The 9,411-nt window shown below is 36.6% G+C and overlaps 1 protein-coding gene across 10 annotated transcripts in view; it reads left to right on the top strand.

Moving 5' to 3' along the window:
* Positions 1 to 9,411, top strand: part of LOC107678828 (afadin-like) — a 135,714-nt gene that overhangs the window by 43,579 nt on the left and 82,724 nt on the right. The window lies entirely within an intron of this gene.

Raw genomic sequence — 9,411 nt, 5'->3', positions numbered from 1 at the left:
TGCGGCAACCACATGTGATGACCCCGGGCTGGACTCCTCTTCGTCCAAGTTGAAAGCCGATGCGGCGATCCACAGCGCAAAGTTGATGTATTTCCTCAGCGACCAGCACGGATCAGCTCTAGGCATGACGAAGCGGATATCGTCCTCTTTTGGAAGACCAAACAAAGTAGTTTCGCTTTCACAACGAAGCACACAGCGTCTTCAGGATATGGCGGCGGCAACAATACTACAGTGAGAATAAAAGTTACGCCTTCTTTCTTTGCGTGAACATTTGGGCGGCGTTATGCAAATCTTCCCACATAGTGAGGTAGATATGTGGGGGTGTGTTAGAACGAGCCGTTTTAGGTAGGTGTGGCTGACTCTTAACTTTTATAAAGAATATCTCTTTGGATTTGAGACTTTAGTCTTTGCAACTTTACAGATCTTCTTTATGCACCAAGAGCTTGTAACACTCCAAAGAGAAAGGAAAAATTGAAATCGCATCATATGACCCCTTTAAAATATTTAATTTAGTTAAACAATATTATTTTATTTTATTTTATTTTATTTTATTGGACTGATTTGGATGTTGGTTCATTTTCTATGCCAGGTTACAGGCTGAGCAGATATAAATTTTTGTTCCCTGGTGTACATTATTTTCAGTTTTGCAAATTGACAATAAAATTGTAGTTTTAGTATGAACATGAACTCTGTATCTCTATACAAGTGCTTCCCTAACAGTTTGTTGGCTCAGGTGCTGGTTATTTCTTTCATATCCTTGTAAGAAGTTGTAGCTTTACTGGTGTATTTTCCTCTATAAATATCAAATTTGATTAAAAAAACCTTTTATTTATTTATTTTTTGAGGCCGTCTTGTGCACAGCGGCTGTTTTAAAAAGCACAGTGGCGATTAACCTACTTTCAAACCTGTGATTATAGATCTGTCGCTCAAGGCTGTGGTCCTGCGGCGTTTATCTTCATATGATGTCAGATGTTTTGCATTTCCACACGCTTACCTCATCCATGGCTCATTGTTTGTCTGACAACTCTTTCACAGACTCGTGAATAAACCCTCACCCAGATCTCTGGAGTTAACTGGTTACTACATCTGCAACACTGAATGAAGCATTGTGTATGGGAATCACTTAACACTATAGCAGAAACAGTGTTTGTAATAGTTTCATAGATAGAAATGACTAATCAGGAGATGAATGTGGGTGGAGATGTTACTGATAAACTAAACCGAGGTGTCTTTGTCAGTATCACACATTTCTCTCTTTGTTTGCCTGGAATAAAATGTAATTGATTAAACGGCAGCCATTTTTGAATGGAGAAACCTTTTTTTTTTTTTTAGTGTTAGCATAAAATGTATTTTATATTCATTGTTTTATATTGCTTTATTTTATTTAAAATGAAATAATAAAATAAAAATAACATGTATTTTATATAAAAATAATCTAAGGATTTAACTTTTTATTGAAATAATAAAAAAATATTTATAAGTAAATAAATCTTTTTTTTCTACACTGTTTTATTGATTGATACAGAAGCACATTCACTGTTCATTCTTGCTCTACTCTTCATGTGACTTGTGTTGCAGAGAAAGATTGCCAACAGGAAAAATTATGTGTATTGAAACAGTCTTCGCTTGAAAAGTCATTTCTCAGTATTTGAGATGACACAATGACATTGGGCAACTCTCTTGCCCTCAGAGACAGAACTACAGGAGTCAGAGAAGGAAGAGGACAAACCTTCTCTCTCTCTCTCTCTCTCTCTCTCTGTCTCTCTCTGGTCTCTCTCTCTCTCTCTCTCTCTCTCTCTCTCTCTCTCTCTCTCTCTCTCTCTCTCTCTCTCTCTCTCTCTCTCTCTCTCTCTCTCTCTCTCTCTCTCTCTCTCTCTCTCTCTCTCTCTCTCTCTCTCTCTCTCTCTCTCTCTCTCTCTCTCTCTCTCTCTCTCTCTCTCTCTCTCTTGTTCTCTCTCTCTCTCTCTCTCTCTCTCTCTCTCTCTCTCTCTCTCTCGCTCTCTCTCTCTATCTCTCTGGTCCATTTTTTCTTCTTCCTGTTCACTCATATTGACATTCTTTAGATTATCTCTCTCTGTCATCCCAGTATGTGTTTATAAGGCTTTAGAGTGTTGTTTACATAATGTTTTGCTGCCTGTATTATGCAAACTCAGATATAATTAGATTTTCAACTTCTGCTTTGGTCTGTCCTCATCTGATTTAGGACACCTAACATTACAGCAAAATCAGCTGCTTCCTTTTTACGCTAATTTCTTCTTTTAAAGTCATTAATTTTGAGCCCAGATATTTTCTGCAACGGAAAATAAGGAAAATGTTTGTCTAAGTTGTGTTGGGAATTTGCCCTCTGTCTCGGCGAGCGAGGTGTCCTGCTGACGTGGGGTTAACGCCGCCCCTCTGGACACACCCCTGCATTAATCCAGGTCAGAGACCTGTTGAACACATTGATTTCCCCCGGGATCAGCTCCGTCAGAGGTGAAAGGTGCTCACGCAGGAATGTGCTATCACTGCTTTAACTGCATTTTTTTAACCAACTTACTATAACCCACTGACCTCTCTAGTACTTTACTAGGTTTTAATTATCTGAACATTTAAAGGAGCCGTATTGTATCCCAATTGTAGCATTTAAAATAAGTCTTTAAAATCTGCTTATAATGTTAGTCAAAACATCCTCACTCTGACTCTTAGAATTTAACAGTTTTTGCTACTGTACATTTTATAATTTTATATGTAAGTGACCCGTGTTGTTCATCAGAGAAGGACTAGTTGCTAAATACTAAATAGGGAGTATATTTAAATGTTCATATGCTAATTGTTTCTAAACATAGTTTAGTTTGGAAAGTATTAGCGTTATGTATACTACAGTATGACTATATATTCATACTCTTTTATGAGGATGTACTAATTTAAAAAATATATATAAAAATGTTAAAAATACTGTTAAAATATATATAATTTATTTTTTATTTTATTTCAAATGTATTTATGTATGTATGTATAAATGTATGTATGTATATTTTTATTTTTATTATGGCCAATATTAAACATCTATTTTATCTAAAAATATCATAGCACTAGCATTAATATTTTCTGTCCATGTCATATCAATGCTATGATACTTAAGTGAATTTAGACATTGCAGCATTATAATACGCAGTATGAAATGTGAATAATTATTTTAAAATGAATAGTTAATGAGAGTTAAATGATAAGATGAGTCTTAAATGAAGAGGGGCTGCTTTTCCAGAAATAGTTAAAGGGATAATGGAAGATTATGCTGAAGTTAGTGTTGCATGACTGCTAAAGTAGCCTAAAACCTGAAAATAGGTTGAATTAAGCATTCACATTCAAATATCCATTAATATGGTATTCTAATATAATGTGCATCCCTACTATTATTTCAAAAGAGCAAAAAAAGTATTGCTTTTCCATGATATGACTCTGGTAGAGCAGAAGTATAGTTAAACTGATTACTACAGCAGTCAGCCGAGGCCTGCTCGTGTCTTACAAGTGACTGGTTCTTGTTTCTCTTTATGGAGATTGATAGGCAGGAGACTGTTTGCACATCGGTGAGCCTGACTTTCAAGAACAGAGCTGGGCTATTAGTATGCTAATTGCGCTCAGGCAGAGATTAATGCTGACCTCGCGGTCTAAAGGGTCATTCTTGTATGTAGACGTTGCAGATGGATGCAGGCTGAAGTTGTTGACTCAGTCCTATCTTGACTGTCTGAACTGTCGGTTTGCTACATGGAAATGTTTAGTCATACGCAGTGTGTGGCGAGCAGAATAGCCTGTTTGCATTATCCACTATTGTTTTTTCATTGTTCTTTATAGTCTGTTGGCGAAGGCAAGCATCACTATTGTTATTGCTTATACACAGGGATTTCAACAAGACATTTCGGGGCGTATAGCAGTGTAGCATAGCACAAGCAATGCCAAAATAGTGTTTTTGATTCCCAGGGAATGCATAAACTGATAAACTATATCTCGAATGAAGCCGCTTTTCATTATAGCATATCAAATGTAAATGTAACAAGTTAGCAACCACTCAGAACATCTTACCAACCACATAGCAATGCATATCACTCACAATTTGTTTGCAAAAATTGTGTCCTGTTGTCAATAAACGCCGCTTTCAGGGAAGGTAAATGCTTTAAAATGCTTTGTGTGGTGTGAATTGGGAGGTGGCTGCAGTCCCATGTGTTTTCAGTTATTCTGGGTGTGATTGTCAGTTCAGGTCGCCACAAGCTTGACCGAAATTCTACACTGACATGTTTTATTATGCTTTTCCTCCACTTCGAAATAAAGCTATGAGCTCATGAGATTGTCCTTGTCAAACTGTCTGATGATTTGCATGAAGGCTGTAATAACCTGTCGTCGCCCCCTGCTGGTAGGATTTTACCATTCTTTAAGGACGTCTTCCGAGCAATGTGAATATTTTTTGGCAGAGACTGAAAGGATCTTTCAGTGCATAAAGCATAGTGTTCATCAAATGTGCAGTTTCCACCTCTAGAAAAGCGTAATGTGAGAATTCAGCTTAAACCAGTGTTTTTATAGTAAAATTAAAACCTTAAAAGAATTATTAGTTGAAATAAACGTTACCTGTAATAAAATGAAATAAAAAAGTTTTAATTTTAATTTAGTTTAATGTCATGCAATAACTAAAACTGCAATAAAAACTAATAAGAACTATATACAAGAAAATTACTAAAACTTTAAATTGAAAATGGAATTTTATTTCAGCTTTAGTGAAACTTGGTGTACTAAAATAAGTAAATGTTACGAAGAAAAATTAATAAAGACTATATAGCAAAAAAGAAAAATTAAAAACACAACAAAATTACTACAACATAAAACTAAACTACAAATAAAATGTAAATGGAAAATAGAAAAATAAAACAAATTCAAAATACTAATGAAAACTATTATAGTATCTGAGTGATACTACAATAAAACTGGCCTAAACTGGAGTTCAACCTCCACTGAGGGACCCAGCCTCCCTGAATGGATCAGGTATCGTCAATGTTTTTGGGAATTTTTCAAATTCCACCTCTTACTGTATATTTCTCCAGTTGCTCCACACATGTTTTTCCATATGCCGAGAGCGGTGACAGTTGACATATTTATGTTCCTCAGCGGATGAGTGTGATGATATCAGCCTGGATGGAAGGTTTGACTCGGCTGCGGAATTCCTGAAATTCAAATGGATAAGAGATGAAAGACCGCATCCCGCCCAATAACTGATTTATGAGCTCCACGGCACAGTCCAGGGCTTCAGACTGTGCGTGCGTCCCTCTGCTCGCATGATGATAAAGCTGGGATGAGTTTTCTCCAGCAGGGTTTAGAGTTCCAAGGTCAAAGGTGGGACGGCAAACAGTCAGCCGTAGCGCTCATATGTCTCCTTTTCATCAGCAAACCCTCTTACCGGGCTTCAAAGTCATTCTTGTGTGAAGCCAAAGAGTGTGTCCTGTCTTCCTGTGTCTGTGCGTGCTAGATAATTGAACTATATGAAGTCTAGTACAATCTGGCATGCTAAACTGATAGTTCTGGCTATAAAATCTCATTAATGCACCAAAAAGTTGGTTGAAAATTCTTCGGGATTTATTAAGAAATTGAGTGATTTATTGAACATTTAATTTATTTTGTTTTGTTTTGTTTTACCTAGCAATTGCCCATAACTCTGGCAAATTCACTATAATAGGACTTGATTCTTTTTTTTATTAGGCCTTTTGTTACAGATAGAGTCAAACCGGCTGAAGTTGGTGTACACACTAAAGCTGACAGGAAATGGCCCTTTGCGTTTTGAGGAAACACACGGTGACTCTCCTGACACTCATTGTTCTGGTTGCAATGGCATTTGTTCTCTTGATGTTTGAAGTCACACCTCTCACACACACACTCACATTTCAGGAATTAAAAGCCCAAAATGTTTTCCCTTATCTGTGTTTTGTGTATTTATTATGCTCAGAAATGAGCCTTTGTTTCCTTTTGTTTCCCTCCAATACAAGGCTCATTGGTGGCTTTTAGACATTAAGGCACTTGTTCTCTAAGGGGCCGTTTACACAACAAGGTTTTCAGCCAAAAAACGGGAAACTTTTTATGCGTTTTGCCTGTTTGCCTGCACACACGACAACAGCGTTTTGGGGACTGAAAACGCATATTTTTGAAAACGGGTTTCAAAGTGCAAGTTTTTGAAAACGCCACCGTTGTCGTTTCCGTGTAAACACCCAATACGGGAATCTTTGAAAACGGTGACGTAATGCACGTGCGTAGTACGTGTTAGGTATGTAGCTATGCACAGTATGTGTCGATTTTAAAGGCAAGCGCGAACAAACATACACAACAATGGCGGAGTACATGGTACTGTTGTTGCTGTTTAAGAGTTTGCTACCGCTTCTTCAGCAAAGTGTGGATTTACTTCACCAATATTACAACCAACAGCGGAGACGCATCATATACACACGACAACAGGTACTGTTTACTAACAAGGTGACAGCGCCAACTGGCATACGTAATACGATATGTGTAAACGCATATAACATTTTGAAAACATTGTCGTGTATATGTGAAACTTTAAAAACGCAAGGGAAAAACGTTTCCGTTTTTGACTACATCATTGTCGTGTAAACGTAGCCTAAAGCAGCTATTGAAGCAACACAGATTGGGAAAAGTGCTATAAAAATAACAATGCAAAATCTTGAATTTACCCCTTTTTCCTTATTGAAGGTTCTTGGTCTTATTTATCAGTGCATATTATTCTAAAACAAATATATCTAAATATATAGATTGAATAATTGGAACATTTAAGGAAGGAAAGGTTAAGGAAATTAATTGGTCAAAAGGTGCAAAAAACCCAAATTCTGCTAAATATTCTGTTTCACTCAGAAGTGCATCATATTATAGGAATTAGATACATTGCTACTGCTGTTTTATGCTGTTGTTTTTTTTTAATCTCTTTTTCATTATGTTTTAGGTACATTGGCTTGTATGGCTTCATTATAATGTAATTATAATTAACTACATTTTAAAATGTTCTGAAGAAAATTTGACACTGTGTCATCTTACTGGCAAAATTGTCCGATCGCTTGGAAAAGTAAAAAACATATTTTTGCTGACAATTTTAATACTTATGATTAGGGGTTCAATATTATTTCTAGCGCTGCTAAATATATTGAAAGCGGTCTGCGTTGTTTGTCAGTGTTTTCATAGTTGCCTCATCATGACCCTGAGGGTCCAGATATCTCGTATGTGTGGCACGCAAGCAGGTGTGTGGTCGTGTGTGTCCGGAAACAGCACTGTATAGTGTGAATGAGTTGTGTATCTGTGGTGTGCTATTACAGCTCATCAAGATGAGTATAAAACGCTCTTGATGCTCATATTGCTGTGGTATGGTTTCAAAGTGCAAGTTTTTGAAAACGCCACCGTTGTCGTTTCCGTGTAAACACCCAATACGGGAATCTTTGAAAACGGTGACGTAATGCACGTGCGTAGTACGTGTTAGGTATGTAGCTATGCACAGTATGTGTCGATTTTAAAGGCAAGCGCGAACAAACATACACAACAATGGCGGAGTACATGGTACTGTTGTTGCTGTTTAAGAGTTTGCTACCGCTTCTTCAGCAAAGTGTGGATTTACTTCACCAATATTACAACCAACAGCGGAGACGCATCATATACACACGACAACAGGTACTGTTTACTAACAAGGTGACAGCGCCAACTGGCATACGTAATACGATATGTGTAAACGCATATAACATTTTGAAAACATTGTCGTGTATATGTGAAACTTTAAAAACGCAAGGGAAAAACGTTTCCGTTTTTGACTACATCATTGTCGTGTAAACGTAGCCTAAAGCAGCTATTGAAGCAACACAGATTGGGAAAAGTGCTATAAAAATAACAATGCAAAATCTTGAATTTACCCCTTTTTCCTTATTGAAGGTTCTTGGTCTTATTTATCAGTGCATATTATTCTAAAACAAATATATCTAAATATATAGATTGAATAATTGGAACATTTAAGGAAGGAAAGGTTAAGGAAATTAATTGGTCAAAAGGTGCAAAAAACCCAAATTCTGCTAAATATTCTGTTTCACTCAGAAGTGCATCATATTATAGGAATTAGATACATTGCTACTGCTGTTTTATGCTGTTGTTTTTTTTTAATCTCTTTTTCATTATGTTTTAGGTACATTGGCTTGTATGGCTTCATTATAATGTAATTATAATTAACTACATTTTAAAATGTTCTGAAGAAAATTTGACACTGTGTCATCTTACTGGCAAAATTGTCCGATCGCTTGGAAAAGTAAAAAAACATATTTTTGCTGACAATTTTAATACTTATGATTAGGGGTTCAATATTATTTCTAGCGCTGCTAAATATATTGAAAGCGGTCTGCGTTGTTTGTCAGTGTTTTCATAGTTGCCTCATCATGACCCTGAGGGTCCAGATATCTCGTATGTGTGGCACGCAAGCAGGTGTGTGGTCGTGTGTGTCCGGAAACAGCACTGTATAGTGTGAATGAGTTGTGTATCTGTGGTGTGCTATTACAGCTCATCAAGATGAGTATAAAACGCTCTTGATGCTCATATTGCTGTGGTATAATCAGACAATATCAGTAAATGCTGATACGCCTGCTCCTCTTATACACACACAAAGGTTTCTTCAAGCATGTCTTCGCTGTTGTCCTAAGGCTGCTGTCCTCTCGTCCCAGATACATCCTGCTCGGCCAGCTCAAATATCAGCCTCTGCTGCAGGTTACGGGTTTAATGTTGCCACACAGAGCTGCTCGTTTTTTTCACACAACAGAGATGGTACAGATGTAGCCTCCTGCTAGATTTAATCGTAAACTGCAGATGGGGTAGAGATGAACTTTTGCGGCAGCCTTATGGTGACTCTGCATGATGTAGTTGCTCTTTAAACGTGCATGTACTTGAAGTAGGGGTGTGCGATATTGACAAAAAAATATATCTCGATATTTACATTTTATGGGCATTTTTACCTTTTTTAAAGCCATTTTTTCTAAAAGTGTCCATTATCTTTTGAGTCAAATTCTTACATTTAATCAGGGAATTAGAATAATAAGACATTTGGGCTGTTACCAAGCAAATTAAATCAACACAGAAGTGGCATTTAGATGTATTTACACACATGTATTTTGTTTACATTTTTTCAACATTTAACCTGCAATTACAAATGCATAAATAATGTTTTGATATATTAAACATAAAACGTTGAATACTGATTTTTGAAATGATTTAAAACATGAAAAAAATCCCCCAAAAAAAAAGGAAAAAAAAGAAAAAGCTGAAATTTGACATTAAAACCGCCAGCAGGTGGCAGCAAATCACTGTTAATAAGTGAGTCATTGCGATTGAACCGAATCATTTAAACGGTCGATTCATTCA

Source organism: Sinocyclocheilus anshuiensis, unplaced genomic scaffold, assembly GCF_001515605.1.
Source record: "Sinocyclocheilus anshuiensis isolate Anshui unplaced genomic scaffold, SAMN03320099.WGS_v1.1 scaffold1049, whole genome shotgun sequence".
NCBI classification, from domain to species: Eukaryota; Metazoa; Chordata; class Actinopteri; order Cypriniformes; family Cyprinidae; genus Sinocyclocheilus; species Sinocyclocheilus anshuiensis.
The sequence above is the reverse complement of the archived record's forward strand: the minus strand, read 5'-3'. Positions and strand labels throughout refer to the sequence as shown.